Source organism: Salmo salar, chromosome ssa23 (genome assembly GCF_905237065.1).
Source record: "Salmo salar chromosome ssa23, Ssal_v3.1, whole genome shotgun sequence".
Lineage (NCBI taxonomy): Eukaryota > Metazoa > Chordata > Actinopteri > Salmoniformes > Salmonidae > Salmo > Salmo salar.
Genome location: NC_059464.1, coordinates 8464487 through 8489642, shown reverse-complemented (window position 1 = coordinate 8489642; position 25156 = coordinate 8464487). Strand labels below are relative to the sequence as shown.

The following is a 25156-nucleotide window of genomic DNA, read 5'->3' as shown; positions in this document are numbered from 1 at the left end:
CTATGACGACTTTGAAATACCGTTAGTCCTCTTGGATCGAAGCATGGCATAAATAAATATTTACCTGGGTTCTTTTTTCATACTCAAGATATAAAAACCTATGGGTTTCGCTCACTGCTTGACCCAATTGTATGGAATTAAAGTTCACTTGCACAATCACCAAATTCATGGAACTATTGTCCAAGTAACAGGTGACAACCTTGGTATTCATGGTTTATTTGGTTTTCTGGAATATTTTAGTGCAATATATTGCTGCCATTTGTCTTGCTGAAAAAGACAACTTTCAGACAGAGTTCAGTGAAGACAGTCCCAAGATAGTATTGCGAACTAAAGGGATGCATGTGGAACCATGCCAAACAATGCAGAGAAATCCCACTGACCTATGCAATGGGTGTTAAAGAATCTTGCCTGTTAAATTCATTAGAGTACTTCCATATAAGCGAGCATTTGTCAGTTAATGTCATGCATGACATCTTGGAGGGTGCTGGGCAATATGGTCCCGTGTGGCTCAGTTGGTAGAGCATGGTGTTTGCGACGCCAAGGTTGTGGGTTTGATTCCCACGGGGGACCAGTACGGAGAAGAAATGTATGCATTCACTACTGTAAGTCGCTCTGGATAAGAGCGTCTGCTGAAATGCAAAATGAGTTGAAATTGCTACTACAGCACTTGCAAAATGAGCATTTAACCAATACACCACTTATCTTTGGTGACTTGGTTTATCCAAATGATCAACACTGGCATTTTCAGCTTTTTTTAGCTTCAAATAGTCAACATTGTATTTTCTCCAGTGTTATCAGATGGTATTAAAGTCTATTTGAAACACTTGATTGCACAACACCACAAACTGTTTAAGCAATTTCCATAGCTGGTATATGTGCGACGAAGCACAACGATGCTTCACCGTAGGGATGGTGCCATGTTTCCTCCAGGCGTGACGCTTGGCATTCAGGCCAGAGAGTTCAATCTTGGCTTCATCAGACCAGAGAAACTTGTTTCTCATGGTCTGAGAGTCTTTAAGAGCCTTTTGGCAAACTCCAAGTGGGCTGTCATGTGCCTTTTTCTGAGGAGTGGCTTCCGTCTGGCCACTCTTCCATAAAGGCTTGATTGGTGGATTACTGCAGAGATGGTTGTCCTTCTGGAAAGTTCTCCCATCTCCACAGAGGAACTTGGTAGCTCTGTCAGAGTGACCATCGGGTTCTTGGTCACCTCCCTGACCCAAGCCCTTCTACCACGATTGCTCAATTTGACAGGGCGGACAGCTCTAGGAAGAGTCTTGGTGGTTCCAAACTTCTTCCATTTAAGAATGGAGGCCACAGTGTTCTTGGTGACCTTTAATTCTACAGAAATGTTTTGGTACCCTTCTCCAGAGACGTGCCTCGACACAATCCTGTCTCGGAGCTGTACGAACAATTAATTTGACCTTGTGGCTTGGTTTTTGCTCTGACATGCACTGTAAACTGTGGGACTTCATATAGACAGGTGTGCCGTTCCAAATAATGTCCAATCAATTGCTGCACCTGTTGCAGTGACGTTCCCCAGCCAACTTGACAGAGCTTCTGGGGATGTGCAGAGAAGAATGGGAGAAACTCCCCAAATACAGGTGTGCCAAGCTTGTAGCGTCATACCCAAGAAGACTAAAGGCTGTAATCGCTGCCAAAGGTGCTACAACAAAGTACTGAGTAAATGGTTTGAATACTTACGTAAATGTGATATTTCAGTTTTGTATTTTTAATACTTGCAAAAATGTAAAAAATAAATGTAAATACTTTTTTTTTTTGCTTTGTCATTATGGGGTATTGTGTGTAGATTGATGAAGAAGGGAAAAAAAACTTTTATCAATTTTAGAATAAGGCTGAAACGTAACAAAATGTGGAAAAAGTCAAGGGGTCTGAATACTTTCCGAATGCACCGTATATAGATTGGATATATGTCCAGGAAAAATGGTTGCCTTGAATGTAATGGAAGGAGCTCATGAGATAGTGGAAGAAGGCACCTGGAGTGCGTTTTCTAAGGTTTTGAGTGTAAAATGGGCCAAACATCAAGGGAACGTATACTGTTAAGATTTGGTTGTTTGCGTTAAAGTACACTCAGATGCCAATATTTCACGAAATCCAGTCTATTCTTGTAGAAGATGACACATAACGTACAGCTGGCTATCTTTTGCTTAAGACACACTGTCTTTTTGACGTTAATGATATTTTGTTTCACAAAGCATTCGACATACAGATGTTATATGGTGGTGATGATTCAAGTTTGTTTGTGGTCCCGTACTGCTTCATGTGATTACATTTCCACGCTTGTACACAGTACCAGAACAATTGTACATAGTAGCACATGTCATGTAGGGACAGTAGGGAATCAGAAGGCCATGCATCTGTGGGGAGAAATTTCCCAACTGAGGCACGGGTTGTGGGCTTCAATTCGTTGAAGCCCACACCTGTCCCTATTGCTTTTGGTAATGTCTGTTAATGCTCTAGAACGGTGATTTCTCAACTGGGGGGGGGTCGCGACCTGGAGGATTTTAAGGGGTTGCGGGACTTATTGTGCAAGAAAATAATTTAAAATAATCAAACAAAAACATTATTTTGAAAGGTAACTGCTGCACCGCTTATTGTTGCTGCCTTTAACACATGCAGTGCGTCCACAGTTGTGAAATGGCTAGCTACATTCGGACTCTTTCAGGTTTTCGCACTGCACTCACTCACTGACCAAATACGATAACGTTCTCGCCACACACACACACACACACACTGATCCAATGTATTTCGCTACACCCGCAAAAACATCTGCTAAATCTGTGTATGTGACCAATAAACATTTCATTTGACACACTGATCCAATAAAAATGTCATTCTGCAACATCGTTTTTTTTTTTTTATCAGATAATACAGATCTTCTTCTGACAGCTAGCTTGATTGACGGCTAACTATGCAGATGTGTTCTGCAGGCATTGCACACGTGGATAGTTAGCTGTCATTTAACTCATGTAGGCTCGCTGTCAGAGTAAACTCGTGGACACGTTTTACAAATGTGCAGCTCCCTCTTCATCTACTGCTGCTTCCAATGTCAACAACAAGGCAGACAACGCGGTCCCTGTCAAGAAGAGAGAATACGACCCCGACTTCATCAATTATGGTTTTACACTGTAGACATTGTTAATGTTGTAAATGACTATTGTAGCTGGAAACAATGTCTACACTGTATTTCTGATCAATTTGATGTTATTTTAATGGACAAAAAAATTGCTTTTCTTGGACATTTCTAAGTGACCCCAAACTTTGGAACGGTAGTGTATATAGAAGAGAGTCAGGGTGAGGGTTGACAACAGTGGGTCCTATGCATTGAGCTGTTAGCTAATGAGAACATGAAACCCTCCAAAAATATCTGGAGGTCTCGCAAGATTCATTGAACAACGTATGCACGGTACAAGAAAAGCCACTTTGCGCCTCATACCTTGTTGCCCAGTGTATTGCTAAGTGCAAAAAAAAATGCCCACATCAGTGCAGAGGATCTCATACTCCTTGCTGCGATTGATATGTGCACTGAAATCGTGGGAGAGTCAGCCGCCAACAAACTTAAAACTGTACCCCTATCCAATGACACCACGAGGAGGAGAATCTGTCTGAGGACATAACGCGCCAGACATCAGAGCACATCAGTGCAAATGGCCATTACGCACTGCAGCTTGATGAATCCACAGATGTGGCTAACCATGCAATTCTAATGGTCTATGTCAGACACGTCCGGGATAATAACTTCGAGGAGCAGTTCCTTTTTAGTGCTGATTTGCCCACCACCACCACTGCAGAGGCTGTCTTTAGCACAATGGATATGTATCTGGGCTCCGTGGGCCTGGCCTGGGATGGGCGCGTCGGTGTAACACACCGATGGGGCAGCTGCCATGATGGGAAAGCACTATTAAAGCGGATCCTGGAGAGAGCTACACCAAAAAAAAACTGGTGTTTCCAGGCCTTCTGCAGGGATATGGGGGGGGGGCGCCAGCAGGTGCTTTATCATGCAGAGGTCCACTGGCTTTCCAGGGGTAAACTGTTGGCTCGCTTTTATGAGCTTCGAACATTTCGATCGTGAGGAATGGCTCGCCCATGTTGCCTACCTGGTGGTTATGTTTGATCATCTGAATTTGCTCAATGTGTCAATGCAAGGGAGGGGGTACAATCGATTTGAACGGAGGGACAAAGTGGACGCCTTCAAGATGAAGCTTACCGTTTGGGCAAATCCTGTTTCTAATGGGAGGATTGACATGTTTCCCAACGCTGATTGTGAGATTCAGAATCTGATCAACATAGGGCACCGCGACACACTGAAGAAAAAAACGTCAAACAGCATCTTGTCAAGCTGCAGGGAAAGTTTTGCAACTACTTCCCGGAGGAGAACAGGAGACTAGACGACTGGACACGGGACCCCTTTCGAGCGGAGATGGGAAGCGTCACGTTGCCAGGCAACGAAAAGGATACGCTGGGCATGCCCTTCCCAGAAATGACACTGCCACAGTTCTGGTGCAGCGTAATGGGAGAGTATCCTGCTCTCGCCTGTCGTGAATCATGCTACCGTTCAGCACCGTGTGAAAGTGGCTTCTCTGCTATGGCCGTGCTGAAAACTGAAAGCAGCAAACAAGCTGGACAGCCAGTGCTTTCATCCGAGTTGATACAACCATCATCCCAGACTTCAGTGAATTTATTAAACTAAAGAACCCCTCCCAGCTTTCCCACTGATAGGCCACACACACGCGCGTATGTGCACACAATAAAATAAAAAGAGGTTAATTAGTTATTGTTCACTATGTTAATTATTAGTGTCAATTAATTCTGTCATTCATATGACATTTTATTGAACTGGTTAAAAACGTACACCTTTTAAAACAACTTTTCGCGGTTGTGAAACTATTCACATGGTAATTGATGATTAAGAAATCCTAATGATTGTTGTTGTTTTTTTCTATTTTAAACACTGGCAAAGTATGTGTTACTGTTCGTTAACATTATTGGACTGGTTTTGATGTCATGTTCTGAGTCTGATAATGTATTACACCCCACTCCTGAACTGGTCGCCTAATTAAAATGGCTTATTCTCTTGAATTGACAATACTTGTTTTCTCAGTTAATACGGGCTGTGTAATGACTTTCTTTAATACCATAATTGAGACAGAGTCTATTTTGCGAGTGAAGCCTGCCAAAGAAGGCAGCTGCAATACAACATTACACAATGTAAATCATCAACCGTCTACAATATTGGGTCGCGGGCTCAATTGTCATTGTGAAATTTGGTCCCTAGGGCAAAACCAGTTCAGAACCACTGCTCCAGAATGTATTTTATTTCAAAGATTGTACCCCATGCTAGTACTGATTGGTCTGTTTTTAGCATTTCATGTAATAAACAAATTCTGTTAACCAATATTTTATGTTGACTAATTTATGGTAGTAATAAAACATGTCTGTGTTTGCCCTGATCATAGTAAATGTATGTAGTATTATGAATCAGAGTAAATGTGTAATGACACTGGTAGGAGTTACTGGCGTAACGCAGTTTTTCTGAGATCCCCCCCCCCCAAAAAGTGTAATAATAATCGAATGTGTCAGCCAGACTGCCGCTCACAAAGTAGACTACCGATCGCTGACCATGGTGCTGAAATTGCAACATGTCTATGTGGCTGCATGCCTTTCGAATAAATGACAGGCTTTCTATGTTGCCAAGGCATAGCTTTGCTTTAGCTAATGGTTACATCTTTATTGGTGGTACTCATTTTTCAGGTTACGCTTAACATTTCACAAAGCTATACACGGTGTCGCAATGCTGCCGTTTTTAGACTGCTGGCTGGTGGCAATAATGTAATGACTTTTTCGGGAATTAAAGTTGGAATTTCAAACATGGCAGATTGTCAAATACATTTCAGATACAACGGAATACTAATTAGCTACCAATTGATGTTTTAGAATATGCAGCTGTCCTGTTACCGCGCAGTCGAAAACGCGTAGGAGTTTTTAAACTGTGTTTCCATTGAACATGCCATACAAGTAAAGGGATGTGAATTATTTATATGAAGAGTGCCTTGGTCCTCCTTTCTTTTGGATAGAAAGTTGTTGTGTGTGAAACCAGTCTATTAATGCCAAATAATACAGTCGGTTCACCCTCAAAACACTAGCTTACTAGGGGTTGTTTCATTATGCAGTGTACTATCTGTAAATATATATACCGTCTTCAGCTGCGATTTAGGTGCTACTTCTAAACGTTTTATAAGAATAACACGTCAAATAGCCTAACAATTGGGAAAAAAGTAGTTGGCTTTGAGGATAAATTCAGCCACTATTTAATGTTGAACTCTGCGTGTTTTGTCTGGCTAATAAATGGCCTGCACAAGTGGGCTGCAATATTCAAGCTAAAATAAATTAGGCCTAAATCAAATTAAATCCAACTTGAGACACTCCCTAGTCTCCTGAAGTCCTTCTTTTTTTGTGTGCAAATGTTTTCACCGTGGCCTGTAGGTCCACTGTTTTCTATACTGAGTATTGTGCATTATTTGCGCTACACACAATTTAAACTTAGTCTTGAATGATGCAAGTCAAGATATACCAGAGATAAGGGACTGTTTATATTGCAACCACACAACTCAAACGCCAGTTCACCAGCATGAACGAAAATCGCAAATCGCTTTTTTGTTCAAGCCCTCAAAAACTGTTGTTCACTAAATATGATCATCTGTTTTCATCAACCAATTTAATGGCTGTCCAGTATCTAGACGACCTGTCCCCAGAGCTTCCAATACAGTTCATCTCTTTCCGTAATGCGTTGAGGCCGGCAATTAAGGAGAATGAGAGGCTCAATTAAAGATCTTGCAGAATTGCTGTATCTGAAGCACTCCTCCCTTCTGCACAGTTTCCCTGATGTTTGCGACGGCAATCAAGCTGTTTTTACCATCCCTGTAACTGTCACTTCTGCGGAGAGATCGTTTTCTAAACCAAAACTCATAAAGAACTACATAAAAAGCATTAGGCTCTCGATCTGATTTGCGCTTAACGCCTGAGTAACCTCCCCTCATTGCACAGGCACCTTCGTTGACCACGGCATTTTTTTCCACCGATATCACCTTGTACTTTCAATCAGTTAAATTTTTTTAAGTCCTGAGGCAAATTCCTGAAGCCCAAGAAACAAACACTTAGCTTCCTAGTACATATGGAAATGTATTACTAGTACATATGGAGGGTTACTGTTAAAATGTATTTTTTTTAAATAGACATCGATGACAGAGCTCGTGGGCCCCGTCCAGCCTTACGGGGCCTGCGGGAGTATCTGGTACACCAGTGGTAGGAGTAAACATTAATCAAAACAATTAACTCTAGAATACTGAACAACACTGCAGAGAGTAAAAAATAATACTGTACAAGGTGAAACGTGATGATGCAGAGTTAAATATCAACACTCAATTGTGCAAATACAACTCAACAAATAGAACTCTGTTGTCAGAGTAAGTTTTACTCTTTTTGGACTGGGATCAAATGTATTTAGCAGAGTTACATTTTCTTCAAATAGAGTTAAATTGTGCGTTGTCCCTGTGGGATTATACATTTTAAAAAGGTTTTCGATCTTGAGTCGCATTGAGGCTGTGTTTGAAATGGCATCCTATAACCTACAGTCATCAAGGCAAAGGGTGGCTACTATCTGAAATATAAAATATATTTTGATTTGTTTAACACTTTTTCTGGTTACTACATGATTCCATATGTGTTATTTCATAGTTGTAATGTCTTCACTATTCTACAATGTATAAAATAGGAAAAATAAAGAAAACCCTGGAATGAGTAGGTGTGTCCAAACTTTTGACTGGTACTGTATATAGTGCACTACATTTGACCAAGGCCCATATAAGGAATACTGTTTGGGTCCGAAATGACACCCTATTCCTTATTCCCTATAGGGTGCCATCTCGGTGGATATTTTCCTGTGTGTGTTTCAGCAGTGTTAGTGTTGCCAGGTTTCATCTATTCAGGTTCTGTTTGGTGGCTTTGGGCTTGGGTAGAAATTGGCCGAGAGAAGCAGTCTTCTCTTTACCTCTCTTCTCTTGGCCGGACTCTATCGCTTCATCTGTTCTCTCTGTTGAATAGCTGGGTCTCGCGTGAGTCGGTTTTAAATGTGTCTGCTTTTAAATTCGTTTTTTTTTCTTCTTCTTTTCAGGAAACCAAAATCAAGTCTCTTCCTAAAATCCCATTTGAGTGAGCAGCTAGCCATCTCCTCATCAGCAGATGGCTATTGTGACCGGGCGAATGGCAAGCCAGTCTGGTGTGTCCCTGTGTATCCAAGCAGTGATTTGAGTTTGAATGGAGACGGGAGATGAGGAGATGTGTGTGTGTGTGTGTGTATGTGCATTCGTGCGTGTGTGTGTGTGAGTGAGTATGTATGTGTGTTTGTATACGGGTATATGTGGGGAGGGGGATGAGTTAGTTATTGACTGTTTTATAAGGTGGTTGATATCTGATCAGGACAATATAGCAGGCTGGGTTTGAATAGGAAGGTAGTGATGTTTAATTCATTTATATAGGCTGCTCAGATCTGTGGAGTAACTGAGGCCTCTTGGGTAATGCACTTATTTCCTCAATGCATCCAATCCTCAAGCTGGAGGCAACTGTATTCCGTAGTCTCACTGCTGTGTGTCTGTTGTGCGTGTGTGTATGTGCGAGGCTACTGTCACACGGGGCCGTCTAAACTCAGAGCCTCTACACAGACCGATAATGACCATTCTAACACACACACACACACACACACACACACACACACACACACACTGTAACTTGCCTGTCGGCTCACTGGACTAAATGAAAGATTGACAGCAAAGGATAGATTGGCATTGGTATGATTGGCTATTTGCAGCTCAGCGGAAGGAGGGTTCTGAGATCAACTGCCAATCACTGACTGCAGTGACCGTCAACAGGCAAAACAAACTACAGAGCAATGACACTACATGAATTATCATTAGGTTTATACAGTACAATATAGGACTTATTACTTATAGTCAATAATATAGTTGGCCTAATGTACAAGGCCCAAGGTTGGGAAACAAGCCTGGTTGCCATTCTGTTCCTGCTTTAGCCAACTTACTGCATTATTGGCAAGACAACAGTGTACAGGTAGCTTTGAATGCAGAAACAGTCTGGAACCCAAGGTAGTCAGACCCTCTTGCTAATACCCTGCCAGCTGATGGTATCATTAAAAGTTTGTTCTTCTAAAGGTCAGTGTTTATTAGTGGTAGAACCTCAGGGACCTTGATTGGATCACTTCTCTCTCTCTCTCTCTCTCTCTCTCGCTCTCTCTCAGTATGTTCTGACAGGTAGGACTAGTGCTGCATTGCAGACTATGTGAGGTATATTGACAGGCTTATCGACAGTTTTTTGGACATAACTTTTCAGATGGAAAGATATGGCCAACTAAAATCAGAGTCAGGGCCAGGAGCACTCTGACTCCTCCACAACTTTAAATCACACACTTGTAGAAGGTGGCAACACTAGTGAGAACACACATTGTGTAAGGCATATATAAACTCAGCAAAAAAGAAACGTCCCTTTTTCAGGACCCTGTCTTTCAAAGATAATTCATAAAAATCCAAATAACTTCACAGATCTCCATTGTAAAGGGTTTAAACACTGTTTCCCATGCTTGTTCAATGAACCATAAACAATTAATGAACACGCATCTGTGGAACGGTCGTTAACACACTGACAGCTTACAGACGGTAGACAATTAAGGTCACATTTAAGAAAATTTAGGACACTAAAGAGGCCTTTCTACTGACTCTGAAAAACACCAAAAGAAAGATGCCCAGGGTCCCTGCTCATCTGCGTGAACGTGCCTTAGGCATGCTGCAAGGAGGCATGAGGACTGCAGATGTGGCCAGGGCAATAAATTGCAATGTCTGTACTGTGAGACGCCTAAGACAGCGCTACAGGGAGACAAGACGGACAGCTGATTGTCCTTGCAGTGACAGACCACGTGTAACAACACCTGCACAGGATCTAAACATCCGAACATCACACCTGTGGGACAGGTACAGGATGGCAACAACAACTGCCCGAGTTACACCAGGAACGCACAATCCCTCCATCAGTGCTCAGACTGTCCACAATAGGCTGCGAGAGGCTGGACTGAGGGCTTGTAGGCCTGTTGAAAGGCAGGTCCTCACCAGACATCACAGGCAACAAACCCACCATCGCTCGACCAGACAGGAATGGCAAAAAGTGCTCTCCACTGACGAGTCGCGGTTTTGCCTGGTCGGATTCGCGTTTATCGTCGAAGGAATGAGCGTTACACCAAGGCTTGTACTCTGGAGTGGGATCGATTTGGAGGTGGAGGGTCCGTCATGGTCTGGAGCGGTGTGTCACAGCATCATCGGACTGAGCTTGTCGTCATTGCAGGCAACATCAACGCTGTGCGTTACAGAGAAGACATCCTCCTCCCTCATCTGGTACCCTGCCTGCAGGCTCATCCTGACATGACCCTCCAGCATGCCACCAGCCATACTGCTCGTTCTGTGCGTGATTTCCTGCAAAACAGGAATGTCAGTGTTCTGCCATGGCCAGCGAAGAGCCCGGATCTCAATCCCATTGAGCACATCTGGGACCTGTTGGATCAGAGGGTGAGGGCTAGGGGCATTCCCCCCAGAAATTTCCGGGAACTTGCAGGTGCCTAGTTAGAAGAGTGGGGTAACATCTCACAGCAAGAACTGGCATAGCTGGTGCAGTCCATGAGGAGGAGATGCACTGCAGTACTTAATGCAGCTGGTGGCCACACCAGATACTGACTGTTACTTTTGATTTTGACCCCCCTTTGTTCAGGGACACATTATTACATATCTATTAGTCACATGTCTGTGGAACTTGTTCAGTTTATATCTCAGTTGTTGAATCTTGTTATGTTCATACAAATACGTTAAGTATTCTGAAAATAAATGCAGTTGAGAGTGAGAGGACGTTTCTTTTTTTGCTGAGTTTACATACACACACTAACAAGCACAAAACACACACTCCTCCCACCTACATGCCAATCACCTCCACTCTCTGCTAAAACCATTCGACTAGAGGCCCTCTACTCAGCTGACACGGCTAGAATCAGATGCAAACACAGTGGCCAGCTAATTGCTAACTAAGTGCCTAGTGGGCTTACAGTACAGCAACCAGCACACAGCTCTGAAGGAGAGAGACAGCTATTTAGACCTCAGGAGAATCAGCTCTGCTAACTTATTCAAACAGTGTTGGCATTATATTACACTGAACCAGGGTATATGAGCAATGCAGATCAACGTGTCTGGGGTTTCTCCCCACTCGACATTGGATTAGCGAACGGCTCGGGAGGAGATGGGGGTTTTGACTAGGGTGGGGCCTGCCAGACCCTCTTCGCTACCCAACATAGACAACCTGACAGGCTGTGTGTGGAGGTCTACTGTTGTCACCTCTTCGTCATGGAGAGAGAGGGTGTGAAGGCAGATTTGCAAGAAGGAACAGGGGAGAGAGAGAGATGGTTGGGGTGAAGAGCCAACGGGGAGGAGCAGAGAGGAGGAGGAGACGGGGAAAAGCAGAGGAGAGGACAAAGAGAGGGATAGGGGAAAAAGGAAGAGAGAGAAGAGAGGTGGAGAGTGGTGGGGAGATGGGGGAAAATGGGGGAGGGAAGAGCACAAAGGGAGGAATGGGGGGAAAGGGAGGAAAGGTAGGGCAGGGTGGAAAACTAAGGAGGTAGTGTGACGGTAGTGGTGGTGGGTGGGGTTTTGTTATTCAGCCCACGTTTCCAGACTAAGCATCTATTATGAGTGGGGTAGAAGGGCGGTGTGTGCAATCGTATGCTAATGCACTTTTGATTAACTGCCTCCCTAATTCCCTTTCACTGGGGAGGGAAGGGAGCGGAGCTGCATATCATACCAGTCCAGCGTCCACACACACACACACACACACACACACACACACACACACACACACACACACACACACAACACACACACACACACAACAAATGAACACACACAGGCACACATCACATATGAACACACACAAAAATGACGAATGAACAAACCTGCGCACGCACATACACACACACACACACACACACACACACACACACCCAACATCTGTTGCTCTGCTCCTCAGCTAAAACTAACCTCCCCGATGATTGATTCAGATAGCTCATAACCCAGCGGGCTAATGTAAAGATAATCCATTTGTTGCGTGGCATCTGTGTGGCAGGCATCTGTATAGGGAAAGGGGAGTAGAGGGGAGTATGGGGAAGGTGGTATAAGGTATTATTAAGTCATTGTCACACCACGCTGCATGGATGTCATCACAGAGGGAGGGAGGGAGGACTCAACGGGTCTGTGATTATGGCAGGATGGATGATGACGAAGCATGGCGAGCTCAGCGTCGCCTGGTATCATGCTACAGACATATATGGTACACACACAAACGCACCCATATAAGCCCCCAGAAGCACCGTTGGAGGAAAAGACACATAGCTATAGTAAAAAGCACAATGTTTTCACCCAAACGAGGCCATAAAGGTGAGGGATAGATTCGATAACGTCTTATATTCTACAGGTTGTAATAACCGGGAACACAGCCGCCAATACGTCACAGCCAGGGAAAAGCAGGGTGCGTTATTATTAAGTTGCCTCCCAGAAGCCATTACATTTGGATTAGTCACCAGTCACCACATAAAACTGGGAATATCACTATCATGCGTAGCACAGGCTCAGTGATGAGTGTAATGGAAAGAGGTTTATTTGATAGAGGTGCTCTTAACACCCACCCCCACACGATGAAGAGAGAGCTACACTGGTGCTGGTTTTTAATACTCTTGACAGGTCATCAATTAGGCCTAAGATAATGTGTGGGTAATAAATAGGTACTAGTCTGTGAATTAGGATAATGAAACCGAGGTTTTTAGACTCGGGTAGGGGCGGGACGGCGTGGTAAACGCGGTGGCTGTACGTGGACCGTACACCTCTATCGCATAGATAGTTCTGCTTACTGATTGGCTATCTCTAGCAGTGTCCCAAATGCCACCATGATCCCTATGTAGTGCAGTACTTTTGACCAGGGCCCATCGGGTGCTGGTCGAAAAGTAATGCACTATGTACTGTAAGGCATATGGTGGCATTTGTTCTCTGCTACATGATGGAATCTCTGCTCACACTACTCAACTCGATGATCCAGTGAGCTGCCTCAAAGTCAGAAAAAGCCTTGGGGAAGAGATGAGAGGAGATGAAAGGAGAGGAGAGAGGGAGCGAAAACAGGTTGGTAGAGTGTGGCACTTGCAACGCCCTGACAGTGGGTTCGATTCCCGGGACCACTTGTGTGTAAAATGTATGCACGCGTGACTAAGTCGCTTTGGATAAAAGTGTCTGCTAAATGGTATATATGTTAAATGATTTATCAGAAACGGGAGATCGAGAGGGAGAGAGACAGAGTTAGAAAAAAATGGAGATGGAGAGAGTTAACACTAAATAATGCAAAAAACGAAAGAAAGAAATGGACAAAAGGACAGAGAGATGGATAGAAGTAGATAAAAAGACAGGTAGGGAGAGAGAAAACGACAGAGCAGGAGAGAGTGTGTCAGGAGGGCGTAATATGAGTGCCTCCTCCCCCTACATCTTCCTGTCTCCCCCCCCCCCTGATGTGTGGGCCTAAAACTCCCCTCTATCCCTCCCCACACCCTGACTGGCTGAGTGAGATCTACTGCATCATTAGTCTACGCTTACACAAACACACCCCACACCATGAATTATACATACACCAACACAAAGGATGGATGGATGGATGGGTGGAGAGACAGATGAGGGAGAGAGAGAGACACAGAGAGAGGGAAAGAGAGAGCAAAGAGGGGGGGAATGGAGAGAAAGAGCGAGTAGAGATAGGTAATGAAGGGGATAGGCGAGAGAGAGAGAGAGAGGGAAAAGAGGGGAAGAAAGGGAAGGAGGAGGAGGGATGACAGTAGGGTTGTATGGGGGTAAACCCCGGTCACAGACTGAGGAATATCAATGAGCAAGAGACTGGCAGGTGTTGGACTCAGAAGAAACTGGGCTGCTACTAGTCACTAAGGGCTGACGAATGAACTACACACACACACACACACACACACACACCAATGCACACATACACACACATCGATTCACACACACACACACACACACGCCTCCGTGAGTGCGTGCTTACTACATAGAAGCACACAAACTGCCAGACAAGCATTCCCCCATGGCCTACCTGAACTACTGTCCGTTTGACACATACTCGTGGGCAGAAATCATACACACTGAAATATAGGGCACACACACATGAAGGGCATCTTATACTCCACGGGTCAATAGGTTTGGACATTAGCATTTACTGCTAACCTCATACATGCCTACGCACACACGCACACTGCGCCCCGCGCTAACACACACACATGCTAACACACACACACACACACACACACACATACACACTGCACCATAAAGTGTTGAACCCTCCAAAGTTTTGTCATAATCCCCACACTGAGAAGGAGATCAGGATAAAAAGATTACTCGACTTTTAAGACTTTAAGAATACAATGAATATATCCCTCTGATTTGTGACTTTGTGATTTAATCTGAACAAGTGGAATGTTTGTAGCGGTTTAATCTTTAGCCAAATGATTTCATTTATTTCATATTAAAGATCATAACACTTGCGTATATATACTGCTCAAAAAAATAAAGGGAACACTTAAACAACACAATGTAACTCCAAGTCAATCACACTTCTGTGAAATCAAACTGTCCACTTAGGAAGCAACACTGATTGACAATACATTTCACATGCTGTTGTGCAAATGGAATCGACAACAGGTGGAAATTATAGGCAATTAGTAAGACACCCCCAATAAAGGAGTGGTTCTGCAGGTGGACCACAGACCACTTCTCAGTTCCTATGCTTCCTGGCTGATGTTTTGGTTACTTTTGAATGCTGGCGGTGCTTTCACTCTAGTGGTAGCATGAGACGGAGTCTACAACCCACACAAGTGGCTCAGGTAGTGCAGCTCATCCAGGATGACACATCAATGCGAGCTGTGGCAAGAAGGTTTGCTGTGTCTGTCAGCGTAGTGTCCAGAGCATGGAGGTGCTACCAGGAGACAGGCCAGTACATCAGGAGACGTGGAGGAGGCCGTAGGAGGGCAACAACCCAGCAGCAGGACCGCTACCTCCGCCTTTGTGCAAGGAGGAGCACTGCCAGAGCCCTGCAAAATGACCTCCAGCAGGCCACAAATGTGCATGTGTCTGCTCAAACGGTCAGAAACAGACTCCATGAGGGTGGTATGAGGGCCCGACGTCCACAGGTGGGGGTTGTGCTTACAGCCCAATGCCGTGCAGGACGTTTGGCATTTGCCAGAGAACACCAAGATTGGCAAATTCGCCACTGGCGCCCTGTGCTCTTCACAGATTAAAGCAGGTTCACACTGAGCACGTGACAGACGTGACAGTCTGGAGACGCCGTGGAGAACGTTCTGCTGCCTGCAACATCCTCCAGCATGACCGGTTTGGCGGTGGGTCAGTCATGGTGTGGGGTGGCATTTCTTTGGGGGGCCGCACAGCCCTCCATGTGCTCGCCAGAGGTAGCCTGACTGCCATTAGGGACCGAGATGAGATCCTCAGACCCCTTGTGAGACCATATGCTGGTGTGGTTGGCCCTGGGTTCCTCCTAATGCAAGACAATGCTAGACCTCATGTGGCTGGAGTGTGTCAGCAGTTCCTGCAAGAGGAACGCATTGATGCTATGGACTGGCCCGCCCGTTCCCCAGACCTGAATCCAATTGAGCACATCTGGGACATCATGTCTCGCTCCATCCACAAACGCCACGTTGCACCACAGACTGTCCAGGAGTTGGCGGATGCTTTAGTCCAGGTCTGGGAGGAGATCCCTCAGGAGACCATCCGCCACCTCATCAGGAGCATGCCCAGGCGTTGTAGGGAGGTCATACAGGCACGTGGAGGCCACACACACTACTGAGCCTCATTTTGACTTGTTTTAAGGACATTACATCAAAGTTGGATCAGCCTGTAGTGTGGCTTTCCACTTTAATTTTGAGTGTGACTCCAAATCCAGACCTCCATGGGTTGATAAATTGGATTTCCATTGATTATTTTTGTGTGATTTTGTTGTCAGCACATTCAACTATGTAAAGAAAAAAGTATTTAATAAGATTATTTCATTCATTCAGATCTAGGATGTGTTATTTTAGTGTTCCCTTTATTTTTTTGAGCAGTGTACATCCATGATTCATGCAAGAGCATACTATATGAATCACCAATTAAACGTCCATGTAATTTTTTGCCAGTCTAATAGCTGTTCTCATGTTGTAATGTACGTCCCAAATCGCAGCCTATTCCCTTTACAGTGCACTACTTTTGAGCAGAGCCCTGGTCAGAAGTAGTGGACTATGAAGAGAATAGGGTGCCATTTCAGATCATAGAGTAGGTCATATTTATATGGATCCTCATTAACCTTCTTCTCATTGACAGTCATTGTCTCTGGACGGGAGAAAGTGTGTGTGTGTTGTGTGTGTGTGTGTCGACACTGCCCACTGAGGGTCAGTCTCCACTGTGTCTCTAAGCCGACAGCCATTTTTCAAAAAGTGTCATTTTCATAAGTACTGTCTAGGAGGGCAGCTTTCATATCTCACTATCTCCATGAAGGAGAATCACCCCATTAATTATCAGCAATCTGCCTATGGTGAGGTCAGGTAAAGTTCGTGAAATAAATATAGATAGTTATGCTTCTTCACTTATAGTCCAGATGATAAGGAAAAAAAAAAGACATTCAATTAGCTTAACACTGTAAGACCTTACAGTTCTTCTTAAGTTTCTGTCCTGAACCTATTGGAAAGTCTATACATCCCATGACATATACAGTACCAGTCAAAATTTTAGACACACCTACTCATTTTATCTTTATTTAAAAATGTCTACATTGTAGAATAATCCCAAAGACATCACAACTATGAAATAACACATATGGAGTCATGTAGTAAGCAAACAAGTGTTAAACAAATCAACATACATCTTATATTAAAGATTATTCAAAGTAGCCACCCTTTGCCTTGATGACAGCTTTGCACACTCTTGGCATTCTCTCAACCAGCTTCATGATGTAGTCACCTGGAATGCATTTCATTTAATAGGTGTGCCTTGTTCAAATTTTTATGGAATTTCATTCCTTCTTAATGCATTTGAGCCAATCAGTTGTGTTGTGACAAAGTAGAGGTGTTTTACAGAAGATAGCCCTATTTGGTAAAAGACCAAGTCCATATTATGGCAAGAACAGCTCAAATAAGCAAAGAGAAACGGCAGTCCATCATTACTTTAAGTCAGGAAGGTCCGTCAATCCGGCAAATTTCAAGAACTTTGAAAGTTTCTTCAAGTGCAGTCGCAAAAACCATCAAGCGCTATGATGAAACTGGCTCTCATGAGGACCGCCACAGGAAAGGAAGACCCAGAGTTACCTCTGCTGCAGAGGATAAGTTCATTAGAGTTAACTACACCTCAGATTGCAGCCCAAATAAATGCTCTACAGAGTTCAAGTAACAGATGCATCTCAACATCGACTGTTCAGAGGAGACTGCGTGAAATCAGGCCTTCATGGTCAAATTGCTGCAAAGAAATCACTACTAAAGGACACCAATAATAAGAAAAGACTTGCTTGGGCCAAGAAACACGAGCACTGGACATTAGACCGGTGGAAATCTGTCCTTTGGTCTGATGAGTCCAAATTTTTTAGTTTTGGTTCCAACCACCGTGTCTTTGTGAGACGCAAAGTAGGTGAACGGATGATCTCTGCATGTGTGGTTCCCACCGTGAAGCATGGAGGAGGAGGTGTGATGGTGTGGGGCTGCTTTGCTGGTGACACTGTAGGTGATTTATTTAGAATTCAAGGCGCACTTAACCAGCATGGCTACCACAGCATTCTGCAGCGATACGCCATCTAATCTGGTTTGCGCTTGGTGGGACTATCATTTGTTTTTCAACAGGACAATGACCCAAAACACACCTCCAGGCTGTGTAAGGGCTATTTGACCAAGGAGAGTGATGGAGTGCTGCATCAGATGACCTGGCCTCCACAATCACCCAAGCTCAACCCAATTGAGATGGTTTGCGATGAGTTGGACCGGAGAGTGAAGGAAAAGCAGCCAACAAGTGCTCAGAATATGTGGGAACTCCTTCAAGACTGTTGGAAAAGCATTCCTCATGAAGCTGGTTGAGAGAATGCCAAGAGCGTGCAAAGCTTTCATCAAGTCAAAGGGTGGCTACTTTAAAGAATCTCAAATATAAAATATTTGTTTATTTGTTTAACACTTTTTGGGTTACCACATGATTCCATATGTGTTATTTCATAGTTTTGATGTCTTCCCTATTATTCTAAAATGTAGAAAATTGTAAAAATAAAGAAAAACCCTTCAATGGGTAGGTGTGTCCAAACTTTTAACTGGTACTGTATATATATATATTTATACTCCGGACCCCGTAGTCCAAATATTTCCATATTTCTTAATTCCATTATTTTACTTTTTAGATTTGTGTGTATTGTTGTGTATTGTTAGATACAGTATTACTGCACTGTTGGAGCTGGGAATACAAGCATTTTGCTACACCCGCAACAACATCTGCTAAACATGTGTATGCGACCAATAAAATGTGATTTGATTTGATAGTTTGATTGCCACGTAAAGGACATGCCTGAGTTACTTTATTCATTTCGTCCATGGTGGAGTAGTGCATTGGTGATGCTGGCTGTGAAGAGGGAACGGTTAATTCATTGAACATCATCTTCATGACGATAGATTTATCTCACTGAGTTACGGTAGTTCACTGAACGTGTGTGTGTGTGTCGCCACACATTACGGTCCTCTGAAAACTGGAGCATGATGTCGCGTGAACAGAGGGGTAAAAAGCTTTTGCTAGTTCAAAAAGGGCGAACTCTAAAACTCAACAACAACCCCTAAAAGCCCATTGCATGTACAGATGGGGTTAATAACTGTCTCATGGATCATCTTCATGAGAAGAGATAGGGAGAGGAGTCCAGTTTATTCTTTTTATTTAACCTTTATTTAACTAGGTAAGACAGTTAAGAACAAACTCTTATTTACAGTGACGGCCAAACCCTCTCCTAACCTGGACGACGCTGGGCCAATTGTGCGCTGGGCCAATTGGCTCAGACTCAAGAAGACCGTCCTGTGATGCTGCCGTGTGTGTGTGTGTGTGTGTGTGCGTGCGTGCATGCACGTGTGTGTGTGTGGGTGTGTGCAATACGAGGCGAGAGTTCAACATGATGACTTACCATCCAAGTCCCCAAAAAGAGAGGGCTGATTAATTTCCATACAGCATGTGATCACAGATTGAATTAACACTGGGATAATATATGCAGGCAGGGAGTTGATATTTACTAATGAGTCCTGATCCCTACTCTGTGATATTTGAACGGGGAGTTTAGGCTCCTCTACACCACCTTTTGAAATCCTTTCAACGGGGCTGACTGCATGAAACAGGGTCTGCCTCCCAAATGGCACCCTATTCTCTATATAGGTTACTACTTCTGACGAGGGACCATAGGGATCAGGGACCATCTGGTGCCATTTGGGACACACTTGGGGTATCAGAGAAGGCCTTCATCAGGCTGGTATTCTGGCACTCTCGCTCCCCTGTCCTTAAAATGTGAAATCCATTTCACGGCGAGAGGAGATTTATCTTTGATATTAGATTACATTTTAAATGAAGGCTTAGTGACTTTCATCGAAACACTGACCGACAGTTAACGAGTTGTATTTAAAATGTATTTAAGTGTCACTCCACAATGATACAATCATTTTTAAAAAGACAGATTTTTTTTCTCATTTCATTGTGGACCACTCAAACTAGGTTTTGAGACACTAGAAATAAACATGGTCAAACGTGTTACAGGCGTCATCTATAATACATCTATACACATGTACTGTATGCAACGGGTCCCTGAAAACTGAGTAGCCAAGGAGAGAGAGAGAGGGGGGGGAGCGCAAAATAGTTAAGGGGGTACGGAGGTGGGCGGCATGGGATAGAGGGAGGTGTAAGGAGAGAGAGAGACAGAGAGAGAGACGGAGAGAGAAAAAGTGAGAGAGGTAATGGTACATAGACAGCGATTGGAAGACAGAGGAGAGAGGAGGAAAGTGAAAACAGGCAGAAAGAGATAACCAGTCTGAGTGAAAGTTCCCTCAGTCCTCCCCCTCTCTTCTGAGTGTGAACAATAAAGACTGTGGCAAAGACAAAACAAAAAAGGGTATAAACAGGGTCTCTCTCTCTCTCTCTCTCTCTCTCTGTTAGTAAGCTGGCAGGGCGGAGGGGTGTTAAATCTCCAGCGCACAGGGGTCATTAGCTGGGTCTAGACCGGGGATCTGTCAGTGCTGGGGGGGGGGGGAAGAGATATAGCGTGACACCACCACTCTACATGCCACAGGAAATTTCTCCCCAAAAACACTTTTAAGGGTTGTTTAGTGGGCGTCACGCTGGGCATTAAAACGCCAACAATTCCTCTATTCCTACTCTGGGCTTAATGAGAGATGGCTAATGTTAGCAGTGGTGCATTGACTTAGTCCAGACAGTCCTGATGCACAGTACATTTGTAGAGTATGAGACGTTTTATGAGACGTTTTATAATGCACCTGACTTCACATATATACTGCTCAAAAAAATAAAGGGAACACTAAAATAACACATCCTAGATCTGAATGAATGAAATAATCTTATTAAATACTTTTTTCTTTACATAGTTGAATGTGCTGACAACAAAATCACACAAAAATAATCAATGGAAATCCAATTTATCAACCCATGGAGGTCTGGATTTGGAGTCACACTCAAAATTAAAGTGGAAAACCACACTACAGGCTGATCCAACTTTGATGTAATGTCCTTAAAACAAGTCAAAATGAGGCTGAGAGATCTCCTCCCAGACCTGGACTAAAGCATCCGCCAACTCCTGGACAGTCTGTGGTGCAACGTGGCGTTGGTGGATGGAGCGAGACATGATGTCCCAGATGTGCTCAATTGGATTCAGGTCTGGGGAACGGGCGGGCCAGTCCATAGCATCAATGCCTTCCTCTTGCAGGAACTGCTGACACACTCCAGCCACATGAGGTCTAGCATTGTCTTGCATTAGAAGGAACCCAGGGCCAACCGCACCAGCATATGGTCTCACAAGGGGTCTGAGGATCTCATCTCGGTACCTAATGGCAGTCAGGATACCTCTGGCGAGCACATGGAGGGCTGTGCGGCCCCCCAAAGAAATGACACCCCACACAATGACTGACCCACCGCCTAACCGGTCATGCTGTAGGATGTTGCAGGCAGCAGAACGTTCTCCACGGCGTCTCCAGACTCTGTCACGTCTGTCACATGTGCTCAGTGTGAACCTGCTTTCATCTGTGAAGAGCACAGGGCGCCAGTGGCGAATTTGCCAATCTTGGTGTTCTCTGGCAAATGCCAAACGTCCTGCACGGTGTTGGGCTGTAAGCACAACCCCCACCTGTGGACGTCGGGCCCTCCTACCACCCTCATGGAGTCTGTTTCTGACCGTTTGAGCAGACACATGCACATTTGTGGCCTGCTGGAGGTCATTTTGCAGGGCTCTGGCAGGGCTCCTCCTGATCCTCCTTGCACAAAGGCGGAGGTAGCGGTCCTGCTGCTGGGTTGTTGCCCTCCTACGGCCTCCTCCACGTCTCCTGATGTACTGGCCTGTCTCCTGGTAGCGCCTCCATGCTCTGGACACTACGCTGACAGACACAGCAAACCTTCTTGCCACAGCTCGCATTGATGTGCCATCCTGGATGAGCTGCACTACCTGAGCCACTTGTGTGGGTTGTAGACTCCGTCTCATGCTACCACTAGAGTGAAAGCACCGCCAGCATTCAAAAGTGACCAAAACATCAGCCAGGAAGCATAGGAACTGAGAAGTGGTCTGTGATCACCAGCTGCAGAACCACTCCTTTATTGGGGGTGTCTTGCTAATTGCCTATAATTTCCACCTGTTGTCTATTCCCATTTGCACAACAGCATGTGAAATTTATTGTCAATCAGTGTTGCTTCCTAAGTGGACAGTTTGATTTCACAGAAGTGTGATTGACTTGGAGTTACATTGTGTTGTTTAAGTGTTCCCTTTATTTTTTGGAGCAGTGTATTTTGATTCCATATAATACATATCCTCTATTTGCAATCTATATGGCATAAATTGTGTTGATTATAAATCTATATACACTCACATACAGTACTTACAGTACATTTACACACACTACTAGAATGCACTTCAAAACACATACCTAAAACCCCTCCAAGCCAGCTCCATGCACATGACCCAGCCCAGAGCAAAACATATCGACAACATCCAGCTAGGAAGCAGTGAGGACCAGCATTCACTAATTGAGTATACAAATAGGAGTGATGGAAATACATTACAGTTGTGCAACGGGATCAGTTTTCTCCCTATGAATGACATGTACAGTGGAACAACGGAAATGTGTTATGTTTAATCACATGGAAATCACTGAGGTAGTCATGCATTGTTCGATAACAGATCAATCACACTGACTTACTGATACAGTATTAAAGGACCAATCCGTGATATTTACAGTCTTTATTGAGCATTCAACTAAATTATATATAACTATTGATTTGACTGAATATATCTGGAATACTATTCAGCATTTACAGTATAAAGGCTTTATGACTGCTTATGTCTAGCTACATAAACTAAAGTAACAAATGGATGTCACGACTTCCGCCGAAGTCGGTCCCTGTCCTTGTTCGGGCGGTGTTCGGCGTTCGACGTCCCCGGCCTTCTAGCCATCGCCGAGCCACCTTTCATTTTCCATTTGTTTTGTCTTTGTCTTACACACCTGCTTTCAATCCCCCAATTACCTGTTCATTATTTAACCCTCTGTTCCCCCATGTTTGTTTGTGAGTGATTGTTTCTATGTAGGAAGGTCCGTTATTGTGGGCTCTGTTTTGGTACTGCATTTATTATATGTTGAGTAAAATACGTTTATTTACTCATATCTGCTGTCCTGCGCCTGACTCCTATACACCAGCTACACATAGACCTCCTGACAATGTAAAAGTTTAAAGATGGTCATACCAAGGTTCATTCAGCTATTTGATTTGGAATTTTATTGGTATAAAACAAAATAATTATTTGATGAAATATTGAATTTGGCCTTATTGCTATTAGCCCCTAGAAACATATTGAATAACAGATTCATACAAACAGATAAGCCCCCCCCCAAAAAAATCGAAGGAAAGTTTGTTTTGACATGTCTGTACTATATCTAAGAAAAATGTGAAAGATTAAGACATCTTTTTTTTATACATACAGTATTTAACCCCCTTTTAGGCACTAAACTACTTCCATTTAAAGTGCATTTGGAAAGTATTCAGACCTCTTGACTTTTTCCACATTTTGTTACGTTACAGCCTTATTCTAACAGGAATTAAATAGTTTTTTCCTCATGAATATACACACAATACCCCATAACGACAAAGCAAAAACAGTTTTTTAGAAATGTTAGCAAATGTATAACAAATAAAAAACTGAAATATCACAATTACATAAGTATGCAGACCCTTTACTCAGTACTTTGTTGAAGCACCTTTGGCAGTGGTTACAGCTTTGAGTCTTCTTGAGTATGACGCTACAAGCTTGGCACACCTGTATTTGGAGAGTTTCTCCCATTCTTCTCTGCAGATCCTCTCAAGCTCTGTCAGGTTGGATGGGGAGCGTTGTTGCACTGCTTTTTTCAGGTGTTTGATCAGGAGATGTTTGATCGGGTTCAAGTCCGGGCTCTGGCTGGGCCACTCAAGGACATTCAGAGACTTGTCCTGAAGCCAATCCTGCATTCTCTTGGCTGTGTGCTTAGGGTCGTTGTCCTGCTTGAAGGTGAACCTTCGCCCCAGTCAGGTCCTGAGCACTCTGGAGCACGTTTTCATCAGCATCTCACTGTACTTTTCTCCGTTCATTTTACCCCAATCCTGACTAGTCTCCCAGTCCCTACCGCTGAAAAACATACTCACAGCATGATGCTGCCACCACCACGCTTCACCGCAGGGATGGTGCCTGGTTTCTTCCAGACGTGACGCTTGGCATTCAGGCCAAAGTGTTACATTTTGTTTTCATCAGACCAGAGAATCTTGTTTTTCATGGTCTGAGTGTCCTTTATGTGCCTTTTGCCAAACTCTAACCCGGCTGTCATGTGTCTTTTACTGAGGAGTGGCTTCCGTCTGGCCACTACCATAAAGGCCTGATTGGTGGAGTGATGGTTGTCCTTCTGGAAGGTTCTTCCATCTCCACAGAGGAACTCTGGAGCTCTGTCAGAGTGACCATCGGGTTCTTCGTTGACAAAGGCCCTTCTCCCACGATTGCTCAGTTTGGCCGGGCAGCCAGCTCTAAGAAAAATCTTGGTGATTCCAAACTTCTTTAATTTAAGAATGTGTTCTTGGGACCTTCAATGTTGCAGACATTTTTTGGTACCCTTCCCCAGATCTGTGCCTAGATACAATCCTGTCTCGGAGCTATACAGACAATACCTTCGACCTCATGGCTTGGTTTTTGCTCTAACATGCACTGTCAACTGTTGGACCTTATATAAACAGGTGTGTGCCTTTTCAAATCATGTCCAATAAATTGAATTTGCCACAGGTGGACTCCAATCAACTTGGGAAACTTCTCAAGGATGATCAATGGAAACAGGATGCACCTGAGCTCAATTTCGAGTCTCATTGCAAAGGGTGAGAATACTTATATAAATAAGGTATCAGTTTGTTTTCTTTTATAAATCATCAAAAATGTCTAAATACCTGTTTTTGCTTTGTCGTGATGGGGTATTGTGTGTAGATTGATGAGGAGAACAATAATTTCATCCATTTAGAATAAGGCTGTAACGTAGCAAAATGTGGAAAAAGTCAAGGGGTTTGAATACTTTCCAAATGCACTGTATACTTCCATTCATTTTTTAAACTGGTACCGGGCTACCTTCGGACGAGTCTTGTGAGGCTTGTGGGCTACAGCAAAATAACCGACATGTTCGTGAGAGTCTCACCTTTCACAGTAGCATGTAGGGGTCACAGTAGCATGTAGC

The 25156-nt window shown here is 43.9% G+C and overlaps 1 protein-coding gene across 2 annotated transcripts in view; it reads right to left on the bottom strand.

Annotated features, from left to right (window-relative positions):
• The window catches only part of LOC106584023 (low-density lipoprotein receptor-related protein 8), a 263488-nt gene that overhangs the window by 95856 nt on the left and 142476 nt on the right, over positions 1 to 25156 (bottom strand). The gene's annotated exons all lie outside the window — the stretch shown is intronic.